The sequence below is a fragment of the Pan troglodytes genome, chromosome 1 (genome assembly GCF_028858775.2).
Source record: "Pan troglodytes isolate AG18354 chromosome 1, NHGRI_mPanTro3-v2.0_pri, whole genome shotgun sequence".
NCBI classification, from domain to species: Eukaryota; Metazoa; Chordata; class Mammalia; order Primates; family Hominidae; genus Pan; species Pan troglodytes.
Window position 1 is genome coordinate 151,482,307 of NC_072398.2, and position 20,384 is coordinate 151,502,690.

Consider the following 20,384-nt stretch of genomic DNA (forward strand, 5'->3'; position numbering starts at 1 on the left):
GCTACTGTATGTTTTCAATGGTCATTTTATAGAACTATCTACTCATGATGAGACTTGGCATAGCTACACACCTTAATAAATTTATATCAGACCCTAAGCTATGCTTTTTAAGAGAGAGACAAGTTCTTGACATTCTCTAAGGCTTCTGGATTACATTTTAGGTATAAAAATATAAAATTTAATATTTGTGTTTTGCAGTTAGTATGTAGTGTGCTGCGGTTGCCATTAAAAAAAAAGAAAAATAACATACGCACACTCACAATGTCCTGTCCAATAACATACTTTAGGAACTACACAAAACAAAAACTCATGAATTATTCATTTTAAATGTGGACATTTCAGGGTCTAGCTATAGCACAAATCCAAAATAATCACAAAAAGCAACATAAAAAAATCATATTTCTCTAAGTGAAAAGAAAATGTACCCTGAATTGAATGAAACTCATTGAAAACTATAATGATTAAAGGCTGCAAATGCTAATTTCATACTAAATAAAACTGTAAATATATTTTAATGATAAAGCACAAGTATCAGCCAATTCACTTTTACTACAAGTAAATGTATTGCAAAACCACTAAGAAAATTCCAAATTTTTATTGTTTTGATTTTCCATTTCTCTCTTAGATTAAAAAACAAAATTAATAGAAATGTAAATTTAAAACTATATACTCAACACTTGATTTTATATATATTAATGAGAGTCAAAGCATCAGCACTGAAAAATAAGAGATAATCCCTCAAACATTTTCATTTGTTATTAGAATGTGGTCATATGTACAATTGTGTAAACACTCAGGTTCCATCCGTGTGATAAGTCAACTAAACAGTGAACAATTTAGTTAGCTAATGCTTGCTTTTTTACATGATGTCAGGCATATGATTTTGTGTGTGTGTATAAAGGTAACCATTCTATTGCTTAATTAATTTAAGCCACTAAGTATTTTCATATATTCTAGACAAAGTCTCATCCATATGGGATGCTATATATTCCCGTATGCAGCTGCTCTGTTACTAGCCCCTGAAGCCATCAGAATCTGTCTTATATGACCATATAGCACAATGAAGGGGAAAAGTCTAGAAATATGCATGGAACAAATCTTTTCTCACCGAAGCAGATATGTGTTCATATCTTCATAGGCAAATCCAAAATAAGCAAAACTATTAACTGTGGTTGTAAATATTTTGTTGGTGGTGGCCGTTATAATAATTTTCGTTTAATTCGAGAGCTGTAATATGAACAACCATAGGAGGTAACATGGATAAGAGGAGTACAAAGTTTTTGGAATTTGGATATCTGGGCTTCTTACCATCTAAAGATAGCCTTTCATGCTATTGGACAAATCACTTAACCTCTTTAGATCTTGGACTCCTCATCCTTAAAAGGAGTCCTAAGTAAATCTATTATCTCAAATAAATTGACTCTGGCAGACGGTGTGTATACTTTCAGATAACGTCAGCTCTGTCTGGTTTCTTTGCCATAGCCAGCCTAAACTATGCTACGAATAGCAGTTCCAACCATATGGAAGCTAGGAAATAAACCTGCTTTTCATACATGATTTAAATCAGAGTATTCTTTTTAACTTTGATGTGCATAAGCATCACTAGAGGCTGTCTTTAAAGATGGCAACTTCCATGCCACAACTCAGTGACTCTGATGCAGTAGATATGTGGCAAAAGCCCTGCTTGTTATAACCATCCAAAAAGATTCTGATGCAGGTGATTCTCAGACTATGTTTTGAGATACACTTCTTCACACCTAATATAAACTGCATAGTGAGCATGGTTTGCATAGTGAGTCATTAAACTTTTTCTTTCGATTAAGGCTATAATTCTAACTGAGTTACTCATGTAGTCCTAATTGTTTAGCAGGTGGTTCAGTCTTGTTTCCCTAGAAGGGAATATTAAAAGTAGAATTCATGTACAAGGGCTCTGATGATAAACCAGTATGGGAGGGGGAAAGGCCAAAAAACCAAGGAAGGTACAATTGCAGGTGCAGAGAGCTCTCGGGTGTAAATTACATTGTAGTTTGTCCCGTGTCAAGGTAAAGGCAGTTGAACCTTTAAAACATGGCATTAGTCCATCACTACCTATTGCATGTCCTGTGAAAACCTAAACTCCCAGGCACTTTCCCCTCTGGGACAAGTGACTCCAGCACCACAAGGATGCTGAAGATGACTATAGATTCCAGCCCCTAGAAGAGAAGCATGCAGAGCTGGGAGTGGAATTTCCAGGAGTGTCTAATCAGGTAGGAATCCAACAGTTTCCACTTCAGCTGAATACTTAATATTCAGTTATGTCCTTGTTAACTTTGCTTAAATACTAAAGATTTGCAAGCTGCTTCCCAATTGGTCTGAGAACCTTGAAAATAGAAATTGAACAGTCAATTCACTTGGACGTTTTTCTGTTTATTGTTCTGCTTTGTCTTTCCTACTTCTGACCTGCATGTGCTATCTCCGAACTGCATCACAGTGGATCATCTACTTGCTGCCACAAAATATTCAAAGCTCAGAATCTAACGTTGCTTCCTGTCTTTAGTGAATCTTCATGGATACTGAACTCCAGTCCTCTGGCCACTGACTGCTGAGCACACTCTATCTTGCTGAACATTCCATTTGACATTTTTGTCTCAATCATTCTTAGACTGCCCTAGGACAACCGCCTGTTCAAATAAATCCAGTCGGTTCAATTCAAATTAGTGAAAACTGACTGAAGTCCCTGGACTAGCTAAACATTAAGAGAAATAATTTTTGTAACTACAAAATGATTAAAAAAATGTAAGCCTGCATTGCCAAGTCAATCCTAAGACAAAAGAACAAAGCTGGAGGTATCACGCTACCTGACTTCAAACAATGCTACAAGTCTACAGTAACCAAAACAGCATGGTACTGGTACCAAAACAGAGATATAGACCAATGGAACAGAACAGAGCCCTCAGAAATAATGCCACATATCTACAAACATCTGATCTTTGACAAAGCTGACAAAAACAAGAAATGGGGAAATGATTCCCTATTTTATAAATGGTGCTGGGAAAACTGGATAGCCATATGTAGAAAGCTGAAACTGGATCCCTTCCTTACACCTTATACAAAAATTAATTCAAGATGGATTAAAGACTTAAATGTTAGACCTAAAACCATAAAAACCCTAGAAGAAAACCTAGACAATACCATTCAGGACATAGGCATGGGCAAGGACTTCATGTCTAAAAGACCAAAAGCAATGGCAACAAAAGCCAAAATTGACAAATGGGATCTAATTAAACTAAAGAGCTTCTGCACAGCAAAAGAAACTACCATCAGAGTGAACAGGCAACCTACAGAATGGGAGAACATTTTTGCAACCTACTCATCTGACAAAGGGCTAATATCCATAATCTACAATGAACTCAAACAAATTTACAAGAAAAAAACAAACAACCCCATCAAAAAGTGGGTGAAGGATATGAACAGACACTTCTCAAAAGAAGACATTTATGCAGCCAAAAGACACATGAAAAAATGCTCACCATCACTGGCCATCAGAGAAATGCAAATCAAAACCACAATGAGATACCATCTCACACCTATTAGAATGGCAATCATTAAAAAGTCAGGAAACAACAGGTGCTGGAGAGGATGTGGAGAAATAGGAACACTTTTACACTGTTGGTGGGACTGTAAACTAGTTCAACCATTGTGGAAGTCAGCGTGGCGATTCCTCAGGGATCTAGAACTAGAAATACCATTTGACCCAGCCATCCCATTACTGGGTATATACCCAAAGGATTATAAATCATGCTGCTATAAAGACACATGCACATGTTTGTTTATTGCAGCACTATTCACAATAGCAAAGACTTGCAACCAAGCCAAATGTCCAACAATGATAGACTGGATTAAGAAAATGTGGCACATATACACCATGGAATACTATGCAGCCATAAAGAAAGATGAGTTCATGTCCTTTGTAGGGACACGGATGAAGCTGGAAACCATCATTCTCAGCAAACTATCGCAAGGACAAAAAACCAAACACCGCATCTTCTCACTCATAGGTGGGAATTGAACAATGAGAACACATGGACACAGGAAGGGGAACATCACATACCGGGGCCTGTTGGGGGTGGGTGGAGGGGGGAGGGATAGCATTAGGAGATATACCTAATGTTAAATGACGAGTTACTGGGTGCAGCACACCAACATGGCACATGTGTACATATGTAACTAACCTGCACATTGTGCACATGTACCCTAAAACTTAAAGTATAATAAAAAAAAAAGTAAGTAACATTTCAACAACAATGAAGTTAGAATAATATAAAATGTCTTATTTAATTACAATAATTTAATCCAATGCATGTGATAGTCTATTCTTTAAGTCCTATACAAATATAAAATGCTAGTTAGAGTGATATAATAAAGATAGTGCAAAATGATCGTATATTTAAAAAATTCTGGCTCAAGCCTGTAATCCCAGCACTTTGGGAGGCCAAGGCAGGCAGATTGCCTCAGCTCAGGAGTTCGCGATAAGCCTGGGCAACACGGTGAAACCCTGTCTCTACTAAAATACAAAAAATTAGCTGGGCGTGGCAGTGTGCGCCTGTAGTCCCAGCTACTTGGGAGGCTGAGGCAGAAGAATTGCTTGAACCCAGGAGGCGGAGGTTGCAGTGAGCCGAGATCACACCACTGCACTCCAGCCTGGGCGACAGAGCTAGACTCCGTCTCAAAAAAAAAAAAAAAAAAAAAAATTCAAGTTAGAAATTATCTCATATGCTTTTAATGTCTTATATCAGGGCTGTTGAATTGCACATGCATCTAGATGTAGCTGTATAACCGGTTTTTCAGTAGAAATGTGTGGACAGACAATTTACTATTTTTTTTATGTCAGTTTTGTCTGCCATGTGAGGTGGTGAAGATGTTGCTAAGTCTAAGTGCTAGAAATATACTTCTCACAGTTGTACTGCACTTCTAGTCATTAAAAATGAATAGTGCTGTCTCTGGATATATTGACCTAAAATATATATCTAAAGGAATATTAGAATTAAAGTATTATTGTTTTTTCCTACATGTTGATAAATTTATATAGTTGTGTATTTATATGATGTTTACCCTTTTATATGAAGTACTTATCAGTCTGACAGACAAAAGACAAATCCCTGAAAGCTGTGATTTGTGTGAGTATGTGTGTGTGTGTTTGTAGGTAGCTGAAAAATTCCTCAATATTTGAGAATACATGGAAGCAGGCAATTAGTTCCAGCTTCTCTAGACATAAAGTGACTTGGCTAATTATTGAAGTTATACATAACAGGGCTCTTTACAAGTAATTTAAAAAATCTTTTTACTAAAATTACTGATTTTAATATTTTCTTTTCACAAATTTAACTATATATTAGGTCACAGTCAACTGGTTGTTCATCTAGCACTCTAACAAATACTACCACTTACTAAACTAACTTTTTGGCAACTCCAAGCATTTTTTAAAGTAATAAGAGCTGGATAAAAATGAGAGTTTAAAATTGACAAATGAAGCATCTGGATTCTAAAACAACACAGGTTGAAAATTGAAAGTTTCTATGAACAGAATACAATCTAGGTACAGAATCTTCCCACGAAAGCAGAAGATGGGGAGAGAGTTGTTACAAGTATGCTGTAAAACAGACTATATGGCGAGAAGAATCTTATTTGTAAAAGAAAAGAATGGTGATATATACTGGCTACAAGGCATTTTGGTTTCATTGAAGTGTATTTAATAACTATTGTTATGCTTAGAATTCTAGACATCATTTACTGGACAATTATAAATAGGGCAATAGCATTCTTTCATACACTGTCATATGGCATGCCCTGTAACTGCCACATCCAGGTTAATTGCCTGAGATGTTTTGTCATATGTATAATTCAGGGTAAACCACAGGGGTTGCATTTTTGTAATACTAATTAAATTTATTTTTTCACTGCTCAAAGCTAGTCATAATAGTCATAAAATATAAGCTTTCCCTATTTTGGATTATACCAGTCTCTTGTGCCAAATGGCCCTGATATTTTAACATTAGAGATTCCAGTGAATGATTTATAACAACACATAGAGACTATACTGCTATTAAGCACTAAACTAGCTTACCAGACAGTGGAGGATACAAAAGGACAACACAATTTAAGGGATAAAGTATCTGTCTATCTACATAGCAATCCATAGAGCTACACACACACACGCGCACACACACAAAGGAAAAGTAATTAAATTGTCTTAAATCACAAAGGCATGTAAGAGCAGGTATATTTTGGGACTGTCATTAGTTCTGGTCAATTGGTTGGCTTTAAATAAGAAAAATATTCAAAACTACAATCAATCTAACATTATTTTATAAAGATTCCTTTATTCATTTGAGTTTACTAAGGTTGTTCTTTAACTAAAAGACTAATGTCTTAGGACTAAAAGTATTCAAGAAAATGTCTTTGAAAACTTTAGTTTCATTTTAATTTATGTCAGAAAATAGATCTTTATTACAAGTTCATATGCTGCTATTATATTAATAATATTATGGAAATCTAAAAATAACAACGAAAATTTGAGTCACTTAGAAATTGACATCCCTCCCAATTGAATAATCAATGGTGTTACAAAAATTAACTCAGCTCTAATACTCATTTAAGTCTAGACATACAAGAAACATTTAGGTATGGCTATGATGAGAACACACACACAAAAAAGGAGGCAGAAGCTGCCTTTCCTTCTCAGACAACTTCATGGAAAGAATAATTCTCCTCAATCCATTATACAAGGAAATAGTCAATTAAAGCAGTCTTTTCATAGCTTGAAGACTGTCCTCTTGATTTCAATTTCCTCATTAATTCGAAGATTCATAAATGAGAAACAGAATTTAAATCTAAATCAAAATTTATGCTTTAAAGGAATTTCAAATGGTAAAAATGATCTGTAGAATTGATTTTTGTACATTTATTTGGCATCCTAAAACTTTACTGAATTCATTTATCAAATCTAGGAGTATTTCGGAGAAGTCTCTAAGGTTTTCTAGGTATAAGATTATATCATCAGCAAACAGAGATTGTTCGATTTCATCTTTTCCTATTTGAATGCCTTTCATTTCTTCCCCTTGCCTGATTTCCCTGGCTAGGATTTCTAGTATTCAGTTGAATAGAAGTGATGACACTGGGCATTCTTGTCTTGTTCCAGTTCTTAGGGAAATGTTTTCAATTTTCCCCATTCAGTGTGATGTTGGCTATGGGTTCATCATATATGGCTTTTATTATTTTAAGGTACATCATTCTATGCCTAGTTTGTTGATCAGTAACATTTCTAAATACCAATAACAATCCAGTTGAGAACCAAATCAAGATGTCAATCCCATTTACATAGTTACCAAAACAAAAAAAATCCCAGGAATGTATTTAACTAAAGAGGTGAAAGATCTCTACAAGGAAAACCAGAAAACAGTGATGAAAAAAATTACAGATGCCACAAACAAATGAAAAAAATCCCATGCTTATTAATCCAGACAAACAATATTGCTAAAATTACCATACTACCCAAAACAATCTACAGATTCAATTCGGTTCCTATCAAAATACCAACTACATTTTTCACAAAATAAGTAAAAATAATGCTAAACTTCAAATGGAAGGAAAAAAGAGCCTAAGTAACCAAAAGAAATCCTAAATAAAAAGAACAAAGCTGGAGACATTACATTACCTGACTTTAAATTATACTAAAAGGCTTGTGTAATCAAAAAAGCATGCCACTGGTATAAAAATATACACACAGATCAATGAAACAGAATAGAGAACCAAGAAATAAAGCCACACACCTACAGCCACTTGATCTTTAACAAAGTTGGCAAAAACATGCACTGGGGAAAGGACATTCTATTCAATAAATGGTGCTGACACAATTGGATTGCCATATGCAGAAGAATGAAACTGAACCCCTACATCTCACCATATGCAGGATTAACTCAAGGTGCTCTCAATGAAGAGGTTGAAAATGTTGGGGAAAAAATTAACTCACAATGGATTACAGATTTAAATATAAGACCTGAAACTATAAAAACAATGGCAGAAAACCTAGTAAAAACTCTTCTGGACATTTTTCTAGGCAAATAATTCACAACTAAGAGCTCCAAAGCAAATGCAACAAAAACAAAAAGAGGCAAATGGCATTTAATTAAACTAAAAAGCTTCTGTACAGCAAAATAAACAATACATCAAGTGAACAGACAACCTGCAGAATGAGAGAAAGTAGCGCGAACTATGCATCTGACAAAAGATTAATATACAGAATCTACAAAGAACTCAAAGAACTCAAAAATAAATCAAAATAATCCCTCTAAAAAGTAAAAAAGGACATGAACAGACGTTTTTCAAAAGAAGACATACAAATGGCTAACAGGCATAATAAAAAATGCTCAACATTAATTTTCATCAGAGAAATGATAATTAAAACTACAATACAATACCATCTTACACCATCAGAATGGCTATTGCTAAAAAGTCAAAAGCTAACAGATGGTGGTGAGGATGTAGAGAAAAGGTAATGCTTATACACTGTTGGTGGGGATGTAAATTAGTAATACTCTATGGGAAACAGGAAAGCTAGTTCTCAAAGGACTAAAAATAGACCTACCATTTGATCCAGCAACGCTGCTACTGTATATCTAACCTAAAGAAAATAAATCATATTAAAAAGAAATCTGCAATGGTATCTTTAATAGCAGCACTATTCACAGTAGCAAAGATATGAAATCAACCTAAGTATCCAACAACAGATGATTGGATAAAGAAAATGTCTATATCTATATCTATATCTATCTATTACTTCATTGTATGTGATATATGTACACATCACATACAATGGAATAGTATTCAGCCATAAAAAATTATGTGTTCTGCAGCAACATAGGTGGAACTGCAAGGCATTATCTTAAGTGAAATAACTCGGAAACAGGAAGTCAAATACTACATGTTCTCATTTATAAGTGGGAGTTAAATAATGTGTAAGCTTGGACATAGAGTGCAGAATAATAGGCATTGGAGACTCATAAGGGTGCAAGGGTGGGAGGGGGCTGAGGAATGAGAAACTACCTAATGGATACAATTTACACTATTTGGCTGATGGTGCCACTAAAAGCCCAGACTTCACCACTAAGCAATATATCCATGTAACAAAACTGCCCTTGTACTCCCTAAATGTATACAAATATTTAAAAAGAGCTTTTAAAAACAAGAAAATCATCTGTGGAAATGTAAACTTCTTCCTTATCTTTTAAGAATTTGCGTACTTTCCATAGAAATGTATTTTACATGTTATTTAAAATTTATATATCCTTTAATGTCTAAAATGACTAATTAAATAATTACATTAGGCATGAAGCAGGAAGAAATGATAGTAATATAATAATGATAACAAAAGATGTCATAGTCTTAAAAATTTTAAAATATAAACTTCATTTTTGTTTTGCATTATCTTTTTAGATATCTTTGAAAAACTTACTCATATTTCAATGTTCTGAGAATTATAGCTATTAGGATAGAAAATGCATTTTACAAGATAGCTAATAAATTTGATTTATATTATATATTATAGTTAATGCATATATATTCAGGCTTGTCCCTGTGAATTTACATTATTCATAACATTTACTTGATAATGTCAGCTCAGTGATAATTAGCTTTGCCAAAAATTCAGCACAAATGATTTTTGGAAAGAAGCACAACCTATTGATCCAACATACATTCAAAAATAAAAAAGAAAGTGTAGCATACTTATAACAAGTAGCAGATGTACGTACACACACACACACACACACACACACATATATTAAAGCAACATGATTTTAATTTACAATAATTCAGCAGTGTCATGTGGCTCCCCCTAAAATGTTTTTATTATATAATGTAGTCCAATCTGAAAATATAAAAATAAAATGTTTAGATGATAGTCCCAGAATATTGAATTCTCTGCTATGTATATATAGTGGATTAAAGGTGATTATAAATTTCTTATCACTTCTTCCATTGAGAAATGAAGTCTGAGAATGAAGCAAAAAAAATTACATTTTGTAACTTTGAGCTTGCATCTGAAGAGATCTACAGATTCTGCATTGGCACCCTTAAAACACTTTCTCTTGAAAACCAGCTGCCATGCTGATTTGACTTCATTAAGTCACAATATGAACAATATGACTTAACAATATGTTAAGTCACAAGGTGACTTAACAACATACCCGGTAACAAAAGAACTGTTTCATGCAATGGTTGTTTTGAGGGTGATATTACCTGTTATCCTGAACACAGTCCTGTTATTTATTGCCAATGATAAAATTATAAAAGGCTAAACATGATTAATAATGAAGTCAAATTAGAAGGCCTCACTCCATCAAAGAACATGTGGAAGGGAACCGTCACACTCTTGTTAGACCCAGCTGAGCTACTCACAGAGTGCCAGCACCAGCTACTAGTCACAAGAGTGAGTCTTTGATATCCCAGTCCAGTCGGGCCTCCCGATGATTGTAGTGCCAGCTGAAATCACATAGAGAAGAATAACCACCCAGCTGATTCAAGTCAAACCACAGGAAAATGAGAGATTAAAAATAGCTATTTTGTTTTATCACTAAGAGTTAGTGGTTTGTTACATGGTAATAGATAACTAAAGCAATCTTGAAAGGTTATAGACAAAATGGAGTTTGCAGAAGTCTAAGCTTTTATATCATCCTGACCCTATGTTATTATATTTTCAGCCAGCAAACTCAACCCTGCTTAAATTTTGCATTAGGCTTGAGTATGGTTGGCAGCCTGTAATAATCTCATATGTATTAGCATGGGATCTGAGATTAGTGTTAATGCTGTCAGCTTGGTGTCAAATATGGCATGTGTCCTTAACTTTCCTCTGTGCCACATTGCTTTAGTCAGGTCTTTGTAGCAGAGTCTCTGGATTAGCTTCTGATGAGCACTATAATGCTCTATTGAGACTTCTGAGTCCAAATAGAACTTCTCAGTTCTATTCTGAGTCCAGAAATATGGCTGGGGCCTGGAACCTGCCTAACACTTTTCAGGCTTGTCCCTGTGAATGTACATTATTTCCTACATTTGTTTTGATTAAATGATGGTCTAGTCTAAATGGAATCAGAGCATGACAAAAAAAGAAAGTGGAATAAAACCTCTGAGAATCTCTGCGATTCAGAAGAATATGAACAAAGAAATGCCAGTAAGGTAAAATAAGAAAATCGAGAGAAAGTATTGTTATTGAGGTCAAGGGACGATCCACAGGGCCAAATTTTTAGAAAGGTTAAAGATGATAAAGAACAAAAACCAAAAATTGGAGCGATTAATGAGAAGAGAGTAGTAAGAAAGTCAAGAAAGCAAGAATAAACCAATATTTCAAGACAATTAGCAGAGAAAAAAAAGTTATAAAAATAGAATAAAATAAAATAAACCACCTAAGTGCATGGTTTATCAAATACATAAGAGCTTATCAGAAGAGATCAGTTATAAATGATGTAAAAATATATCTGAGTGTGGAATAATGAATTTTAGATGCACAATTTACAACATGAAGTATTTAACTTAAGGAATATGCTATTATAAATTCCTAAAAGATATTGGCATTGCCACAACAGAGAACACATGGACTATTTAGAAGCCACATCTGGGTAGTTTTCATTTATTTTCATCTGAAGGTACAGCCAAATTCATCTTAAGCATTTTGTTGTATAATTTTATATGATTTGAGTATGTATTGGGTACAGTCAAGGGAAATATATAATTAAAAGTTGGTTATGGTCTCACTTGAAACCGTGTATTTCTTAAAAAAAAAAACTGAGAAACTAATTTATCATGTCAATACCATACACAATTGTTAGTGATCTTAAAATGTAATGTTCAAGATTCTCATTCTACCTGAGTAGTGTTAGAATGCAGAGCACACAGAATATTTTGTTTATCTCAATACTTGATACTATTCATTGATCAAGAATTGCTTTGCATCCACTGAAGGATCATGAAGTTCAGAGCTTGCAAGCAATAGAGCAATGCCATAGTATTCATTTAGATTTTTTTTCTTGGAAGAAAGAACTATAGAATCCCCATGTTTATGAAGATGGGAAAACATACAAAATTGAGCAATACAAAGCAATTTACCCTCAGAAATAGTTTGTGAACATCTTTGTAGATTGCTTTCAGTCTCTAATTAGAAGTGCTTCTTCTGCAGATTAACTTCTGCTAACAGTATTATAGCTAAGTTCAATGTGAGCAGCAGTTTCCTTTCACGTAATAAATGTTTAGATGTGAAACCCTCTGTTTTTACAGTCAGGTACTTCCTGGTAAATGGTGACTAGAAATTTCAGGAAGTATTTCAAGAGGCCAAGTCCAAGAAAGAGTGGGCCAAGGCTTCGACTATCTGTTTTGTTTAAATATAATCGGAAAACTTAGAAAAATACCTCGAAGGAATTTAGACATTTTTCACTTGTTTGTGATTAAAAACAAATTTTAAAAGACTTCTTTAACTGAAGACACTTAATTAAAGCTAAAGAAGAAAGCTAACCACTTAACAGCAGGGGTACCATGGATACAAATGCTTCATTAATTGGATAAAAGAGGAGAAGAAAAACCTTTCCAAAAATATTACTATGTGCTTCTGAACATATTTTATTAAGTGTATTTTTAAATCAACGCTCAGCATAGACTAGGGTGTGACCTCCCATAACCATGGCTTCAAAATACTTTTAGATAACACATCAAATTAAGAAGTGGATGGAAATGAGAATGTATTTTGTTATAATGATAGAGCGAAAGGACATTATCTGCTCACGTGTGTAGCACTATAGTACACTACAAAGCAAAGACTATTCATTCATTCAATCAACGATTCTTTCCCATCTTATTTACAATGTCTGTGGCCCTGTGCTAGGTGCTAAGTATAGAGGGGCCAACTATAAAGACACATGGGCAGTTCCAATTTAATGAGATTAGTACCATAACCCAAGTGAGTACAAAAGGGGCCTGAAAGACCAAGGTGACTCAATTAACCCGGACTTGAGAGGACAAAGAACACTCTTCTAAGGAAGCTACTTCCATGCTTACAGCTAAGAATGAAGAGGAATTAAACTGCCAAAGAAGGAGGAAAAGGCATGTTACATTCAGAAAGAATGGTGTATACACAGGCCAGAATGCAGGGAGAGCCTGAAGACTTGGGGAAGTGCAAGTGAGTCCATGTGACTGGAAAACACAGAATAGGGGGTGGGGAGTGAAGGTGGGAGCAGAGACTGAAGGCAGAGGCAGGAGTCAGTTAATGATAGGCCTCATAAGCTATGTTAATGAGAGTTATTTTACTTGAAAAATAGAAATGTATGTAATCCAAGTCAACAACCGTAGGTTTTTAGACAGTGGGTTCTATTTTTTAAATATTGCTACACGTGTTTATAAACTATATGAGAAACACAACTAAATGTACAAAATCCACTTTTTACATCTATCCAAAGAAGAAATGGACTGGAAATATTAGCAAGGATATCCTCATACAAGGTGACTTAACAACATACCAGGTGACAAAACAACCATTTCATGCAATGGTCATTTTGAGGGTGATATTCCCTGTTATCCTGAACACAGTCCTGTTATTTATTGCCAATAATAAAATTATAAAAGGCTAAACATGATTAATAATGAAGTCAAATACTCCAGAATAAGAATTTTCAAGGAAGATGGAAAGCCAATTTTGTCTAAAGAATACAGTCTCACTGTAGATGTGTGAGAAGTCTTGAGGCACATCATGGCAGAGACAACTTTTTTATAGGAAAGGGAGCAGAAAAGTCTGTACCATGCCCCTTCCAAAAAAAAAGTTTTTGTAATAGTGATATTATATGCATTATTGGCAAAGCATAACTTTGCCTACTTAGCAAAATAATAATAATAATAATAATAAACAAATGGTGCAAATCTTCATTCACCTATTCTTGAAGAAAGAAATAGTCAGAAAATGAGAGAAACTTTCTTTTTGACTCACTTGCCAAGATGTTTAAGGAAAAACTCTACACAATAATGGGGGAAAATATCGCACTAGCATCTAGTGCATTAACTTGATGAAATGAAAGCAGTCAGTGTCCTGATAATACTAAAGGAAGAGGATGAAATAATAATAAGCTAATGATAACAGAATGAATTCTTTAAGGCATAAAAGGTTTAACTTTTGGTACACTAATCACTAATGGAAGCAATGATAATTTCCCCCTCCAACAAGATATGCCATAAATATCACCTGATAAGCCTCAAACTATATTTTAACTGTAAGAGCTGGATTTTTCCCAAAGATACTCAGCCACATAATGCTATGTATCTTTTAAGATCAGCTATTGCACATGTGCCGAAGAAGATATTATAAGATTTGCAGAAAAAGCAGTTATGCTTTGGAGATAAGAATCCTGCTTTCAAAGGAAGCAGGCTTGCTTCAATGTTCTTCAGTTTATTCTTTTTTAAAAAAAGTTGTAAATATTATTCTCTTGTGGACTAGACTGATACTGATTTTATATATTTTATAACCATTACTTAAGACATAATCCAAATTTTAGAGATGTATTACAAATTTTCTCCACTTTCCAATGCTAGTTATTTTTATCGAAATTGAGCATAATCTTTGAATGGCTTCTTTCTATAGATGTTCCTATTATGGTGTAAGGCCTGAAGACATTCCCTTCTGGGTTTTGCCATTTATAGTTCTCTCTTTTTTAAAAATCTTTTTATTCACTGCATCATGATCATGCAAAGACAAGGGAAATAACAGTTTTCTGTTGTGACACCAAGACAAACTACTTTCAGTTTAAATATACTCCTGGCTAGAAAAATGCAATAAGCCATGGTATCTATGGAAATTCACTAAACAGTTCTTGAAGTTAAATTGAGGAATTATACATGGACACAAGCAGAGAGCGTTTGAGTGAGTGATTGCATTTTTTCCTTTGAGAACAATAAGAATATTTCAAAATTTTCTAGACCAACTCTGTGATGTTGGGAAACATAGTTAATTTCAGTAAATCTATTAAAGCATGGAGAAAAAGAGAATCAATAAAAAATACAAATCAGTCTACATATGAAGCTTTTCCTGAGAATATATTTTGGTAAGCAAAGTTCTCTGGCTTTCAAATATTTATAAGAAAGTATCTAAAGCCCAAAATATGACTATAAAGAATGCCAATTAGTTGTTGGCTTTAATTATCTTATGTACCCAAAATTATTCTCACGTTCATAATATCAGAGTACCTCTTATCTGTTTCTTATACAGATTATTCATCATTTGATCATTATACATATCTACCATTATTACCAACACTTGCTGTGATGTTAATGAAATAAGGAAGTTAAACAGTAACTTGTCTTTTCTTTACAATATTTGAAATGAATGATATACTATTTATGGCAGAAAAAGCAAGGCATCATTGACCATAGTGAAAAAAATAGTTGCTAAGACAGACAACTAATTATTTTGAAAAATATACATATCTGTTGCTAAGAAAAAGTATCCCGATTGGCAAAAGCCAAGTTACCAAAATCAATATCTTAACTTCTGTAAAAGGATGTTAAAAATGAAAAACTAAAAAATGTTAAAACAGAAAAAAAACCCTGATAATCATAATATTAAGAAAAACAAAATAAAAATAAAGAAAAGGAAGGGAGGAAGGAAGGAAGGAAGGAGAGAGAGAAAGAAGAAAGGAAGGAAGGAAGAAAGAAAGAAGAAAGAAAGGAAAAGAGAGAGAGAGAAGAGAGAGAGAAGAGAGAAAGAGAGAAAGAAGAAAGAAAAGGAAAGAAAAGAAAAGAAAAGAAAAGAAAAGAAAAGAAAAGAAAAAAGAAAAGAAGCGACTTCTATTCCAACCAGATATACTGCCATTTCAGGTGTGATGGTTAGTTTTATCTGTCTACTTACCTAGGCTACAGTGCCCAGTTATTCATTACACAGTAACCTAGATGTTGCTGTTTAGATATATTATAGATATGGCAAAAATCTACAATCCAGTTCACCTTAAGTAAAGATTACCCTTCGATGGTATATGTGGGCCTTATCCAATCATTTGAAGGCCTTAAGAAAAAAACCCTGAGATTTTCCTGAGAAGAAATTCTCCTTCAACCCTGAAGTGTCAACTTCTGCCTGCTAGCCTACCATACAAATTTCACAACCACATGAGATAATTCCTAAAAAAAAAAAGTATCTGTAAATATGCATACATGTTTATGTATGTGTTCACGTATACATGTTATGCGTTTTTGTGTTATGTTATTTGTATGTGTGTATATATGTGTGTGTGTATGTATGTGTATACATAAAATTGTTTTTGAACTCTGACTGATAGACTACAGAAGGTAAGCCTCTCTCAATGCTCTCCTTATGCTATTCAGGAAACCCTTCCCTGGTATCAGGATCTGATGGAGAAAATTTGCTCACAAGTTTTATTAAGAAGAGAAATTTCATCTGATATATATAACCAGCTGTTTCTGCATAAAAATGTTTTAGTGGCTGGATGCGGTGGCTCACACCTGTAATCCCAGCACTTTGGGAAGCCGAGGCAGGTGGATCACCAGGTCAAGTGTTCGAGACCAGCCTGGACAACATGGAGAAACCCCGTCTCTACTAATACAAAAAAAAAAGAAAAAAAATTAGCCAGGCGTGGTGGCACATGCCTGTAATCTCAGCTACTCAGGAAGCTGAGACAGATGAATCTCTTGAACTTCAGAAGTGGAGGTTGCAGTGAGCCGAGGTCGTGCCATTGCACTCCAGGCTGGGTGACAGAGCGAGACTCTGTCTCAAAAAAAAAAAAAGTTTTAGCTTCCATAGTTGTTTAATTAATAGTTTCGAATTATTTTATTTAATTCATTTTTCAAAAGATCTGCACAATTCTTGTGTAACTACCTGACAACATGACTTATTACATATTTTCACAAAAGATACTGAGGTTCAGATATACTTTTGATCCTCACAGTTTTCTGTCTGAAGATCAGAAGGGTGGAGCTTAAATTGATTCTCATTCTCCCCATTCCCACAAGACAGTCTCACAGATAAATGACAAGAACAGAAATAACTATCAATATTTTCTACCACCTTTGGGAACTCATCTGAATGTGCCTATATAAGTACAAATTGTTTAACAATTGCCATAAAAGTAAACCATGTTATGTAAAAACACCTATTGTTGAAAACATTTATGTGTGATATATTTATATAAGTATATATTAAAATGAGAACATCATCTTAGGGTATCATATCCTAAACCTCAAATGATGTGCTAGTGTTCTAGCACTTATAAAGTACTATGCAGTAACTAAGTTTAACTGGGTGGTTTAAAAAGGTGTCAAATGGGTGACTGAACGTGACAGACCTTAAGGAACAGGTAGATCTTAGGCAACCACACATAGGATTCAGGGGCACACTGAATCTGGGAAAAGTTACAGGCAATGATTCAGAACTTGTTAAAAAAACATTGGGATGTTTAGGGAGCATAAGTAGGCCATCACTAAGGAGGTCAGAGCAAAAGAAAGTTTCATATTTTGCCATTTTAAATGCAACAAACAACACACAACACAACACAAAACTGTGTGCCCATCGTTCAGGCTCCCTGGATGATTACACAGTTTGCACTGGATGCCATCACTAAAGGAAGGTTTACTCAAAAAAGAAGTTGGTATAAATTGCAATAAACAGCAACACTTTAAAATAATTGTCTAATCAATATTAATTCCTCTAGTATCTATTTAACAGCATTAATCACAGTGGACTCATTTAGTATTAATATGAATGTCACAAATAATTCAATTGGCTTTCCACTGTAATTCAACATTAATTACCTTAACAGGGCCGTTATTTTACGACGTTACCCAGTAAACATGAAAATAAAAGTAATAAAATCATGCATGAAGGATTTATAATGTAGTGCTATATGTTATATCTATGTATAATAAACTGTTTTATTCATTTGAAATAGCTCATCGAAGGATTGAATTTATTAGTGGAATATACACACTCCTACATGCCCACAAAACTATGACATCTCACTTATCTATATTGGTCAAAAAAAGTTGTCTTGTGAAGATATTGTCAAATATTGAGATTTCCCATTTAAATTCTAACAGTTAGTAAAACATGTTATTTTAACTATTAACTCCCTATCTGCAAAGAGAGATGTGAACACATTTTCCTGTATATTGTGATGGTCATTGGTCAAGGTTTTTTTTTTTCCAGCTCTCTCATTACCAGGTTATCAGCTCTTATATTCCACTCATGTGTAGGAACTTAATTTAGCTGTCTTCTCCCCACTTTTAATTGTATTCTTCCATTATGCTGAAATCTTAGAAAAAGGAAAAGGAAGAAAGGAAAGAATGGAGGAAGAAAAGATAGAAACATGTTTCAAGTGTGTGTGAGGTGTGAATCAGCAGCCCCTAACAGACACAATGAGGGCCTCTTCCAGGTATAAATATGAACTCTCATGCACTGATTATATATCAGATATTTTAGTTCTGAAAATCTTAAATTTCCTTGACTTTCAGATTGTGCTCTAGGAAGTTAAGATTTCCATATCCTGATTTCAAGTTAAATTCTTCTGAGATATATCACAAAATGTAAATGATATATCTAACAATTTATTTTACATTTCTAGTTTGTATATAAGTACTCAAGAGAGCATGTTTTATTCAACTCTGCATATTCCATAGCACCAAGTGCAGTGTTTTACACAATTCACATTCACTAGAGGGGAAGAAAAACAAAGAAGAAAAAGTTTACTCTTTTCCTCATTGGGGGTGCAAAATAAACATGCCTATTACCTAGTAAATCACTCATTTATATATATTTTTATACCACACACTATATAATGCCATATACTACATGACCTCTTTCTATAGGTCTTGGAAACAATACTTTAAAAAAGTATTTTAAATGAAATCTTACATGAAGCTTCATATCTTAAAGAAGAATCAGACACTTGATTGAAATGGCGGCAATGGAACCTGAAACCCCACAGCTAGCCCTTCCCTTAAGGATGACAGCAGCCCATAGGGAACCTCCAAGGAACCTCAGGGCTTAAAGAAATGTCTTGAAAACAGGGGGCAGTGCTATCAGGTTCAAATCTGAGTAAAAATTGAGCTATAGAGCTCTGAGCTTTTGGGTGTACAACCTAACTTTTCTGAGCCTGAATTTGTTTGGCTGTAAAAATGAGATTAAATATTTCTACTGATGAGTGTTGTTGTGAGAAGCAGAATAAGAGATATAATTACTATTATTTTGTATTTTTATTATTGTTTGTCACTCATTCATTTAAGAAAAATTTATTTAACGCCATTTTGTTTCAAGAATAATTTTAAGCTTTGAGGATAAAGCAGTGAACAAAAGAGACCAAAGGCCTGCCCACATGGAGCTTATTTCTAGCAGTGGAGACTGACACGGATAAGATACAGATAAATGATAGTTTCAGATAGTTCTACGTCATATAAATAAAACAAACTAAAGAATTGTGTTTGTCTTTCTAGTGTTTAGATAGGGGGCTCAGGGAAAGCATTTCAGATAAAGTGAGGTAGAGAACCACGTGGATATGAGGGGAAGGGTATCCTTGGTAGAGGGAATGGTGACAAGGTACAGAGGTGGGAACATTCAGGATATATTGGAGGATCATAATTGGAGGTTGGAGAGGACTGAGGGATAGGAGCGGAGGTCACAACATTATTAGAGATCCATACGGTATAAAACTTTAGGTCATCTTAAGAACTTTGGATTTGACTCTGAGTTAGATAGAAAGATATTGGATGATATCGAACAGAGATGTGCATTCATTTAACTTACAAGTTGAACATCACTCTGCCTGCTACATGGGAAAGAGACTGAAATGGGAGGCAGCAAGAATGAAGGAAAGAGATTAACAAGGCTCTGCTTTAGGAGACGATGCTGCTTCGACTTGGGAGCTCGTGATGGAATTGGAGAAATATATATGTATATGTTGGAATATATATATATATATAATAGTTGGAATTGTGATACATATGTATTTATTATTAAACAATAAATTATATTTCATGATATAATAAACATAAACACACACACACACACACACACACACCTTGAACCAGACAAGATTCTATCTGTATTGATGCAGAATTAAAGCTCGAAGAAAATCCTTCATCTTTCCGTTTTCCTCATATGGCATTGCATTTCCCACTGGCATCATTCCTCATACACGGGTACTCCTACTCGAGTATCAGAAGCATAATTGAACTCTCTAAGCCTTCTTTGCGTTATTTGTAAAATGCTCAGCTTTGCTTTTTAGGCAAGAGTGAATCTAATGAAGGAGTTGGAAGCGCTTTGAAAACTATAAAAATGTCCACAGTTGTCAGGTACAATCAATATATTATAACCGATT